The sequence below is a fragment of the Cibotium barometz genome, chromosome 5 (genome assembly GCF_041138505.1).
Source record: "Cibotium barometz isolate CiBa-2024 chromosome 5, ASM4113850v1, whole genome shotgun sequence".
In the NCBI taxonomy this organism is placed as follows: Eukaryota; Viridiplantae; Streptophyta; class Polypodiopsida; order Cyatheales; family Cibotiaceae; genus Cibotium; species Cibotium barometz.
The window spans coordinates 11,945,701-11,958,200 of NC_141050.1; the positions used below are offsets into that span (position 1 = coordinate 11,945,701).

At 41.7% G+C, this 12,500-nt stretch overlaps 1 long non-coding RNA gene and 1 pseudogene across 2 annotated transcripts in view; both read left to right on the forward strand.

Moving 5' to 3' along the window:
- The window catches only part of LOC147638058 (putative anthocyanidin reductase), a 258,444-nt pseudogene that overhangs the window by 97,390 nt on the left and 148,554 nt on the right, over positions 1 to 12,500 (forward strand). The window lies entirely within an intron of this gene.
- On the forward strand, positions 7,781 to 8,533 carry LOC147638062 (uncharacterized). Its single transcript, XR_015265335.1, has 3 exons — positions 7,781 to 7,946; positions 8,017 to 8,130; positions 8,259 to 8,533. It is a non-coding gene; the product is annotated as an uncharacterized LOC147638062 (long non-coding RNA).

Here is a 12,500-nt window from a genome sequence, read left to right on the forward strand (position 1 = left end):
GAGAGTGCCGACAATCGATTGTGGGTACCTCTGAGACAACCAAATGAAGCATATGCTGCGATTGTTCGGGAACTGTCGGAATCCTCTATAAAGAAGACAACAAGTTCACCATCGAACACAACTGAGCAGGATCATCAAAATGCAAAGACAAAGCCACCAACAAAGCTGAAACAACCAAAGAACGCTAATGCCGACAAAAAGAAAGAAGCTCAAAACAAATGGATTTGGGTAAAGAAAACGGATGTGCCAATGACAAAGACAATCAATTATTCGAAGGCACAAGGAAACCAAAATCCAAGCAAGCAGCTAAAACGCCAACAAACAAGTGGTCAACAAATCTTTTAAAAGATCAAGTTCAAGAAACGAAAAGATGGACCCCAAAAGCGCTTCTTAGAGCTCAAAAAGATACGGAATATATTTAGGTTCCAAAGATTCAAAGACCATCGCCAACGCCATCTCATAAGCCAGCAAATCAAAGAAGAGATAACAAACCCATGCAAAGAGTGTGAGGATTTCTACGAAATCAAACAAACAGGTATGGGTTCCAAAGACATCTCTTCACTACACTGCAGATGGACAGGCTTGGATTCCTAAACAGTTGGTAGCACAAACAGTCAAAAAAGATGCTAAAAGTACAGTCAATAAAAGCCTTACTCGCCACACCATGCATCAACAATCAAAACCCTTAAAACAGGTGTGGAAACCAAAGGCAAAGCCTCAAGCAACACGGAAGACTTGGCAAGGCAACAATACCAAACAGGTTTGGAAAGTGAAAACTACTTTGCTAAGTGACGCTCATACAACACAACCTGTTAAGGTCAAGATGACAAACTTCACGAAAGCAATCAAGGTTTGGAAACCCAAACAGGTTCAACCAACGAAAACAAACAAGCAGGCTCCAACAACATCATTAAAGCCAATCCACTTCAGGGCATTAGATCTTCAACTCAAGCTATTTGGAGTTACGTCTGTGCTGTTGCCATGCCATACATGGCTAGATTTTGTTCAACGCGACAGCAAGGCTACTCCAAATTAGCGTCATTTGTGAAGCTAGCGCGACAATGTCCTAAAGACAACGAATTTTCAAGGTCGATGAGATGAATCACCATTAGACATATAGTAGATTAGGGTAGTTTAGGTAGGAGTTAACCTCGTCAGCAAACGCCCATGAGACACATTGTACCATGACCTTGTTTCTAGCACAGTATGTTTTACTTGCATTATTCTTTCAATGCATACATAGGGTCGCATTACATGACCTTGCATGAGGCATATTCTTTTGAAACTCTTGCACACTCCTACGACCATAACCGATCGTCGCACGTAGTGCTTCGATTGGGTGGGGGAGAGCACGAGTGCAAGATAGGTCAACCGTGAGACGAGAAGTGTGTGTTACTATAGAGTTGTACTAAAGGCATTCTCTTTTCTCTTCTTTCACATAAAATTCGCTGTAAATAAAAGGAATAAGTGTAATTCTCTGATATTGGTATCAGGACTTGAGGCTATTCTCTCCTTGCTTAAGAAGAGAAGTCCTATGAGAGCTTTAGAGAAGGAAGTGACTTAAGAAGTTGCACACAGATTAGAAAATTGTGTACTCAATGTCTCATAGTAACCCAGGAAAGCAAATTGTTGATAGTGGTTTTGATATGGCACAAGATAGTGCCAATGATGATGATAAACAACTTGTTGGCTATATTTTGAGCAGGTTTAAAGAGATGATGAGCAACCCAACTCTCCATGCCGAGTTACAAGCTCAAATTGCAGCCAACAACACGGTTTCTCTTTTCCAAAAAGAGGTTATTTTTGAGAGGGCAATCTTGTCATTTCCCAACTCGATGACACTTTTGATATGGTTTCTAACATTGGCTTAAGAGAAGTGGGGCCCCGAGCAATGGGTGGAGGTGGGTCCTCAAGTATTGATTGAGCTTCCCTCATGAGTTCCTGATGTACCACTAGATTGATCTTCTCCTCAATCATCACGAGTGTTTGGGTATCCTTGAAGCTTCTTGGGTAGCTTAGATAAAGCTGCAATGCGACTTCTAGGAGCTTCAATGGTGGCATCTAGAGTCTTCTTCACCTTATCAAAAGCAGAACCCCTAGAACTATCCTCAGTTGTAGTAGGCTTATCTTTTTTCACACTAGGCCCAAGTTGAGGTTGATGCTCCTAATGCCCTTCTTGGGATATAAAGGCTTGATCCTTCATGTTTTGTTTAGAGACTTCCTCAGAACTAGTGGATGCACTCTTAGTTTGCTTGTTGCGGTTCTTTTTCCTCCTAGTGGTCCTTTTTCTATTGGAATGTAGGGTCTTGTGCACTAGTTTTGCCTTTGCATCCCTAGTTAGAGGTGTTCCAACCATCGGTCTACATTTCAGCATTTCGTGTCTGTGATCTAGTCATGACTCTCAGTGGCACGACATCCTCACTGATGAAGGTGGTGATGGAATTGTCTCTACAAAGTTAAGTGAGACCTTTGGCTGAGAGGTACCTTCCTCATGTGGTTTCAGTAAACAATCCTTTGGAAAAGTGTTCTACACAACACCCTAGACAATATCTTTTAGTTGGTGAAAACTGTGTTGCTGTTGTATTGGATCGAGCTGCTGCCCTTTGGCGATGTGGACAATCACGAGCCCAATGGGCTTCTTCGCACTCATAACAAGGGCCCATTAGTTTGGCTTCTACTTTCCTTTGCTGCCATTGACCTGAGGGGCTTGGAGTCCTAGGTTGGTAGCCACCTAGAAACATCAAAGAATTTTGTTCCCCCGATTGAGGATCTAGTGCTTGGCATGGATACACGGGACTTTCAAAGAGATTTTCCTTGGATGAATATGACGCATATTCCTCCTTCACATAGTAAGGGCATAATTTACCAAGTCTCTATACATATTTAGATTGTCATAGTCAACAAAGCTCATAGGAGCAGTCCCACGAGTAGGAGGTTGAGCTCCAAGTACAGGTCGTGCTTGCTCTTGTCCCATTGGAGGTTTACATTCAAAATTAGCATACTGATGATGCATTTGTGGAGCCCCTGCGCCCCTTGGCTACTCACGCTTCTGTCTCATTCTTGTAATGTGAGTATTCCTATGTGGTGTGGGTATAATTCCAAGCATAGGCCTAGCACCACTTCTTTGTGGGTTGGTTTGTGACTAGAGGAGAAAAGGTAATACATTCCTCGGTTCTATGGTTACCACCACATGTTCCACAATGATGAGGACCTATAGGTAGTACACTCCTCATTAGCTACTATTATTGTGGCTACAGTGGGTGGGCGATAGGTTTGTCCCAATCTCCTTAGCACTAGGTTAGCTATCTGGTCTGGATTTACTAGTGTGCTAGACTCTGAACTTTGGTCATCACCCCATTGATCTCTAGGTTGCACCTCAAGGCTAGCACCATCTTGGAATTTGAAGTTATTTGTGAAATCCATAGCATCATGGCAGCACTCATTGAAATTTGTATGCTTCTTTGCATAGAGAGGTGTGTGCAGTGTTGAATTTTTTGAGTCCTTTTAAGAAGAGAGAAATTAGTCGACTCTGGGCTTCTCATCTTCTGGGCAATGATGAATGTACTACTTCATCCTATTTACACAGTCTCTAACTCTCTCAGTCTCACCTTGCTTGAAAGAGTAGATGTTTGCTACTGTGTCATGCTGAATCCCCATCAAGGAAAAAGCAGCAATGAACCTCTCTTCCAGAACTCGTAAAAGAAGACTTGTCGGAAGTCTCTAGTGCCTGAAACCAAGCAAGGGCCTTTTCTTCAAGAGTGATCCCAAATTCTTCAATATGTGTATGCCTATTAGAGTCACTTGCTTAGCTCGAACTGTTTGCCTAAATGCAACTACATGGTTATATGGATCTCCTAACCCCTCGTACTTCTTTTCCAGTTTCTGAAGAGTTGATAGCCTTACTCGTCTTGAAGATTCATCATCAGGCCCCTCACTCTCAGTGGTTCCTCTCTTTGGTAAAATGATCTATATGCATCCCAAATTGGTGTGGGTCCCCTAATACCGACCTCACCAACCCTCTCCAAAGATCTTGTTACCCGCATTTTAGGAGGTGTGTTTATGGGAGGTTGAATTGGCTCCGCTAACCTCTGATTGTCATAGTGAGAAAAATGTTGTTGTGGAGTGGTGATCTGTGGTCTTACTATTGGTGTAGGAGAATATCTTGGTGCTGGAGTTGGGCTACTTGCAGTGGTCCACTCTGATGTTGAGGGTCCCTCTCTAGTGAACTCTCGTAGGGGAGGAGCAATAGTTTCTCCAAGAAAGGTTATCACTCTTGGTTTGGCTGTATTAGTTGAGAACACTTCCATAAATAATGGTTGTGCTCTCCACGTGAGCTCGCCAATCTCCTTCCAGTCTAAGGTTCGGTATTCATTTGCCCATTTATCAATGATTCGGTTCTTGTATCTTGCAAGCTTCTCGACTACCACCACTAGTGCAAGAGGAAGATCTAGCTCTGGCAATCTAGTTGTGGCATAATATCCTTCTTAAGAGTCCTTATAGACCTCTTGAAGTAGGTCATCTTGAAAGACCTTTGTCACTAAGATTTGTCGTACGACCTGATCCATTTTGCTCTTTCCTATCCCTTTCCAAATTTAGATCTACAAAAAATTAAATTATCTATGGCTTTGAGGACTTGGCATTGGTCCTCTACAACCTGGCTGGATGGCTTTGAGGACTTGGCATTGGTCCTCTACAACCTGATCCATTTTGCTCTTGCCTTTCCTATCCCTTTCCAAATTTAGATCTACAAAAATTAAATCATCTATGGATGGCTTTGAGGACTTGGCATTGGATGTGGTCCAGGAATGTCTGGCTCAATAAGCTAATCATCTCTAGACTCCCTTGCTCTAGAAGTCTTTGACAAGTCTAGAAACTCACTCTTAGAGAGCCCTCCTAATTTGTCTATATTCTTTGGATGATAGGTGACTTCGTTGGAAGAGGTATATTCCTATGGCCTCATGGTCATAGGCATATACTCCATGGCTATAGAAATCTTCCTTCCAATGTTGGATTCTCTTTTAGAAAATCCACACCAAGAGTGTGATAGGTATATCCCTATGGCCTCATGGTCATAGGCCACTTCATGATAGTCGGGTCTCTTCTCCTTGCTATATGTTGGACAAACAATGCAGAAGATCCATATCAATCTCCCATCCAAGACCCCATAAGAAGATCCCTATGAACATGGCTATAGAAATCTTTCTTGATTGAATCCAATGTTGGAAGAGGTATGTCCCTATGGCCTCGCAGCAGTCATAGGCCACTTTAGGAGAGTTTTGTATCTTTGTCTCATTTCCTACCAGATTAGGAGGCATAGATGCACGTTTGGACTAGCGATATGCCCACGTTGCACTCTTAAATATATGGCGTGGGCACACAATGGGATATACAGCACGATCGCATGTTTTCTCATGCGACATAGATCTACATGTATGTGTTTGGTGCACATTTAATTACGAAGCCAAGGCTCACATTTAGGATGGGCCACATAGGTGTGCACACAAGACTTTGTGGCACACCGTGCATGTTTGGACATGCAATATGGATATAGATGCACCTGTATCACACTTTTAAATATACCATGCAGGTGCACATTGGGATGTACAACACGATCGCATGTTTGGTCCTGCGATACTTGAAGTATTTGTGTAAGTGTAGCACACCCTTGAACATGTGACATGGGTGCACATTTGGGATGTGTGGCATGGGCGCATGTGCGGCACAACACACATTTGGACATGTGATACAGGTCTAGCTACACCCATGCCACAATTTTAAATATATGGCATGGGCATACATTAGGATGGGTGGCACAATCCCACGTGTGGCCATGTGGCATAGATCTATGTACATAAGTGCAGTGCACATTTAAACATGAGGCATGGGTGCACATTTGGGATGTGTGGCAGAGGCGCACCTTTTCGACATTTGATATGGGCCTAAGTGTGTAATAGGCCGACGGTTACCATAATGAAACGTTTTGAAACAAGCATGTAGATGTTGTTTCGAAATGCTTTTTTAGGTCATTTTGAGTATGTAAACAAATTTTGGTGTTGGCATGTTTTTATATTCTCTCTCTAGATCTTCTGAGGCACATGTTTCTTTCTCTACATTTTGTTAGGATCCATTGACTTGAACTTATACTTCTCATGTCCATTCTACTAGGATTTCTTGTCCTTGGTCAGCTCTTGACCCATGGTGTTGGGCAATTTTTTTAGAAATTTTTCAAAATTTTTTGGCTTGACCCAAACTTCCCCCAGAATGTTTTTTGAAGCCTTTTGAACCATATTACACGAGAAAATAGTGCACTTTTTTTAGGTGAAATTTTTTGAATTGTTTTCAATTTCTAATGAAAATTTTGTATGCAAAATTGGTCTCAAGACCCAAAATTTTGATGTGGGGAAAGCAAACCACTCGTAATAACCAACATGAAATGTGCACTTTGCAAAATTTAGCTCCCATATTTTGAAAATTTTCCAGACTTTTTTTTAAACTGGCCTTTTCTAATCTTTTCGAAATGTGTTTTTTAATGCTCAGTTTAAGTGAGCAAAAGAGGGAGAAAAGAGCGAGAAGATTTAAGCGATCCAAAAAAAGAGGAGGCCAGAAGGCATGTGAAATGCATCTAACTCAAAATTTGATCTCAAATTTCAAATTTTGAACTAAAGGGTTAAGGGGAGAGGTAAGGTGCGATTAATGCACCTTACCTCTTGACATCAATGCACCCACACACTCACTCACTCGTCTCTCTCTCTCTGTCCTTCCACACACACCCACAAACATAGACTCGCTCTCTGTGTCTCTCTCTCTCTCTCTAGCTTGCCCATACTTTTAGCCCACCCACTCCTCCTCCTCCTCCTCCTCCTCTTAGCAAACACACACACACACACACACACACACATTTGGCTACTACCTTAAGTCTGTGCCGCCTCGATTGCCCCTGTGTAGAGACATCACGTGCCTTTATTTGCTACACCGTTCCTACTCCACATGATAGAGCTCTCCTCCCCTACCGTTATTGCTACTGCATACAAGTGCTACATTGCCCTACTCTATTCACCTCGATCCATCGTGGCAGGAACTCTGTGCCCTTCTGTTTGATTCGGCGATTTTTGAAGGTGAATTTGCAGGAGCAAGTACGTAGCACTGGTCAAAAACAGAGGACCAAGAAGGACTATTCAAGGAGGGTGCAGATGTTGGGATATTTCGCATTCAAGGTAAATTCAAGTCCTTCCTTTTGCCGTGTTCACCAAGCTTCTTATCACGCAGCCAGTGCAACAATGTCGCAATCCTATCGTATCCTAGTGTCAATAACATGCTGCAAAAAGCAAAGGAAGATCTCAGCAAGAGCAGCATGTCAGCTACATGGAGAGCATACAAACCTGCAATGGCAAAAGACATAGATGATGCAGTTCAAAAATATGCAATGTCCCAGAAAGTGTCATTGGCAGATGCCAAGACCAAGAGGCAGATAACGGCTAAAGTGTTGAAGCAAATCAAACAAGTCTCCTCAATGATCTCCTTGACACATTTAGCAGCTTTTCAAGCGGTGATCTCCTTTGTGCAGTTGGATCAATTATAGGCTGGAATGAGGTTTCGATTGGTTGTACATGCTCAACTCTACGAGGAAGTTCAGGGGCTGCACTTTGTGCAATTAACCTTGCTCATTATTTTCTTGGCATTCACTCTGGGGGCAGTTGTGGTTTTGATTTGAATGGTGCGACGTCCACCGACAATCCGGAGTTCGTCCACCTTTACATTACGGATGTCCTATCCACATTACCAAGTCCAAAGTCTCATTATTGGAAAGGAATTGACATGGCAGGCTTCTTCCACTGGTTAAAATTACATGCCTCTGAGATTCCAAATGAATCCCTATGGCTTGCAAGAGTTCTAGAGAGCAAAAGAAAAGTACATAGTGAGAACGGAAGTCTTTGTGCCAAACGCAGGTTTGTCTTTGACTATATTCATTTCTTTGAGTTCTTGTGTGAGATGTTAAGTTTGGATGCATGCTTGTAGGTCTTAAACACGTCGACATGTATGTAAGTTCCTGATTATTGGTCAGATGTCAATTTTTGGATTACAAGGATGTTTCAAGCAGTGATTGCTTTCAGGTTTTTGGCTGCCCAGATTGTAAGTAGTGTTATTACTTTTATTTGACTATCTTCAGTTATTAGAATTTTTGTGAGATGTTGAGTTTTGATATATGCTTGCAGGTCTTAACATGGCGACATGTATGTGGGTTCTCGTTTGCTGTTTAGGTACCAACTTTTGGGATACAAGTATGTTTCAAGCAACAGCTGCTTTCTGGTGTTTGGCATCCTAGATTATCAATAGTGCTATCGCTTATGCATACTTTCCATACATTTTCTTTGGTTAGCAGCAGCTAGCATAGAAAATTTTGCTTCAAGTATTTTGGTGGTGGTAACCAAATTGTGATAGTGAGCTCACTTGTAATTAGTAGGTTTCTATATCTTTGCAATATTCTTCCTTTTGTTTTTGATGTTAGGTTTGTGGAAACTTGACATAGAGTGGTTCCAAGATGGTATAGAGTAATAAATGTTGATGCCCATTGCAGCTTATAATCATCTAATCATCTTTATTTCTTTGTAATGTATTACATTCACACGAGCTTAGTTTGTTGTGTACATATGGTGTTAGTTGCGTGATTACTTATGTGTTGGGAGAAGTCTAGTGTGTGAAGAAATATATGTAACTTGGTCAAGTGGTGGCTTAGCTTAGTATGCTGAATACACTGCATCTCGACTTGACTAATTGTCAATTCAAAACATTTGAGAGTTTTGGGTAAATTCTGAGAACAAGTGATACAAATCATAGTTTATGTTATTTGATAGACTAATAGTGACAAGAAGCTAGACCAAAGTTAATTTGTGTCTAATTTCATATTTAAAGAAAATCTCGAGAATATACTTTCTTATAATATTTGGACATAATTTTAACTTATTTGCATGAGTTTCATGAGATGAAACTGCGAATTCGCATCCTTTTAGCCAATCTATTTGGATTGATGCCAATGAGGATGCGAATTCGCACTCTTGCCCTTTCATAAACTCCAAAAGCCATTCACTAACTAGTATATACACTCAAATGTAGACCTCTGAACTTAATCACGTATGCTAATCAGTTAAGAGTTGATTTTCCAAGAGGAGACGACTGAATCTAGATGGGTAACCAAGTATGCTCACCGAATATATCCATGTCCAAATCACAAAACTAAACATGGTAATGCTCCAAGTGGTCATGCACAATTCACACCTGAGTGACAAAATTCAACAATAACCATTGCAGTTTCATCTCATGAAACTCATGCAAATAAGTTAAAATTGTGCCCAAATATTATGAGAGTATATTCTTGAGATTTTTTTTAAATATGAAATTAGACACAAATTAATTTTGGTCTAGCTTCTTGTCACTATTAGTCCATCAAATAACATAAACTATGATTTGAATCACTTGTTCTCAGAATTTACCCAAAACTCTCAAATGTTTTGAATTGACAATTAGTCAAGTCGAGATGCAGTGTATTCAGCATACTAAGCTAAGCCACCACTTGACCAAGTTACATATATTTCTTCACACACTAGACTTCTCCCAACACATAAGTAATCACGTAACTAACACCATATGTACACAACAAACTAAGCTCGTGTGAATGTAATACATTACAAAGAAATAAAGATGATTAGATGATTAGTTGAATAAGCAAAACAAATGCTATTTGTAGACACCATGGCAACCAAGGAGGATCACAGCACGGAGAAGGTAAGCACCAAAACCCTATAGCTCGCTAGGCCCACCACTTTCTACCCAGACTTAGGTAAAGCAAAGAAAATCAAATTGGTGAGACAAAGCTAGGCTTTAGAAAAGTGATTGCATAGGATTGGGAGGCATTCGCTACAACTAAAGGGGCAAAACAACTGCTCTAGAATTTTGTCGGACACCACATACACTTTGGTGCATTTAGGAAGAAAACTAGTAAGCATAGACCCCAAACTAGTAAAGCAGGTGTTTGGTCTACCCAAGGTCTACTCAACAAACATGACATTGAAGTTTACGAGACATATCAGGTGGATGCTGTGTGGCAGAAGTGCCCAAGAAGGGCAACATGCATCAAGTAAAGGATGTAGTGGACCATAACAAAAGGGCCCAATTTCAATTCTACTTACAAAACATAGCACTAATGGCTACGACAGAGGACACATCAACCAAGAATTACAATAGGCTAGTGGCTATAGAGAAATGGCATTGTAACGTACCCAAGTCGCCAAAGACTCGGACACGCACGATAGATAACCAAGGCTCGACTCGATCTCATGCAAATACTCACCAGACCCCTGTTGGATGCTGGAAGGCGAGTACATGAGAGAACCCTGGCCCTATCTCACAGGGGAAACATAGAAACCTGACAGCCTTATGGTCAAGGAATAGTTGTTTATTCCGTCTACATGACCCTTGGTTCATGGAAATCACACCTTTATTTGCACCCGAGTGGAGCACGGCTGTGAATTCTTTCCCCTAAGATCCACCCTTGGTTCATAGAACTCATCGCCTTTTTCCTCATCTAATGTGAGGCACGGTCGAGAATTCCTTCCCCTAAGGTGAGGTACTTCCTAACTAATAGAAAATTATAGAGGAAAGTTACCCGACCGATCGGGTCCACCTTGCCATAAAAGGGCGGCCGTCGTCGGGGCGACCGTTCTCCCACTTTCCTTAGAACCATTTATCTTAACTAATTATTACCACACTATTTCACATATAAAGGCAGGTTCCTTTATTAACCCTTAGAATATTGTACATTAAGACACTTCCTTAATGTCAAAACAATTTAAAATATGTACACCTCTGATTGCAAGCTCTAGATGAAATAAGCCTTGCATTATGTACATTGTTCCATTACCAGGCTCTAGAATCCTGGTCTTTCGTCTCTTGCGGGAACCCATGGGCACCCTTCCCTTCCAATCCTAGGCGGATAGGGTCTTCCATACTCCGGACCCCTACCAGAGCGCCCTTCCCCTATGAAAGGTTCGTAGCCTCATGGTCGGCATAATCGCTTCCACATCCCTTGCCAAGCAGATTGGACAGCTCATCCACCAAGGCGTCCAGATCAACCTTGTGGGTAACCTCGGGAAGCTTTGGGGAAAGCCTTTCCCAAGCCCATTTCAAGTATTGGGCTTTTGTCCACACGGCGTCCGGTTGTAAAAGCCCACAAGACCCATGTTAAATCCATAAAACAAGTCCAAAATTGGGCCCTTAGGCCAAGACAGTTTCGGGAACCAGGGAATCACCTAGTTTGGCCGTATTCTTGTTCTAGTGAATTACTTTTCTTTGCATCTGTTGAAGATTCTTCTTGAAGATTTTGGCAATATTGGATAGTGGGGCAGGAGAGTAGCCATAGCTACCAAGCAAATATGGGAATCTTGGGGCAAACTAGCCTTGAGAAAGACAAGGATGAGGCTTCAGTTATAGCAGATGGATTCATTGAATCTCCAATCGGCTTACTTGAGCAAGTAGTTGTGACTTCTTGTGGGATAGAGTATGAACACACCTTCGCGGTTGTGGATTTCAGAAGGAAGCCAAACTATGAGATCATCCTAGGTCGCCCATTCATACGTCAATTGAAAATGATACAAGATTGGGGCTACCACTACATCTACCTGCTGCGACAGCCAAGTGCTAGAACTCGTATTGATTTGCGAGATCATTCCTTCAAGAATGTCATGAATACGCCGGTCAAGGATATGGTTTCCACTATAGCTCAGGATGAATCAATACCGTCATGGCTAGTCCAAGGCAAGCCATTATGGTTGTGTGTGGAATTAATGAAAATAGTGATGGAGCGGACACGTCGAGCTCATCAGACTATATTCCAGAGCCGTTTCCAGAATATGAGTTAGAACCTTATGGTTGGCATGATATTCTCGCTACCTTGGATGTGTGCGCGAGTGTTCATGCTGTCAAACTCTGTGACGAAGAAGGCTACGACATCATGTCTGTGAATATGGTTCAAGTAGTTCAAGAAGCAGAAGAGTCTGACATCAGCACCTATGATGAGATCATACTAGAAGGACCTGGAGCAGATTCTTCAAGGATATGGTACGGAAGTGCTATCAGCGAGAATCTAAGAGCTTTAGTCATGCCTATCAAGATGGAGATCTCTTCATTTGAAGACGTTCAGGATGAAAACCTGGCTGAAGAGTCAGATGTCAAGGAGCATGATGAAATGGAATTTTATGATGCATCAGATGAAACTCTCTCCGAAGATGAGTCAAAAAGGCAAAAACCAAACAAATGAGAGAGAAGATTTTCCAAAAAGACAAAGAAAACAATGATGAGACTTAGGAATGGGAAGCAAGTTCACATTGAGCTTAACCTAGGTTAAAGGCAAAAAGAGGGCAAATCCAATGAACTTAAAGTCATTAAAACCATTGGGTTGAACCATATTGAGACAGTACGCGAAGACGAGAGTGGTAACAACCACATGC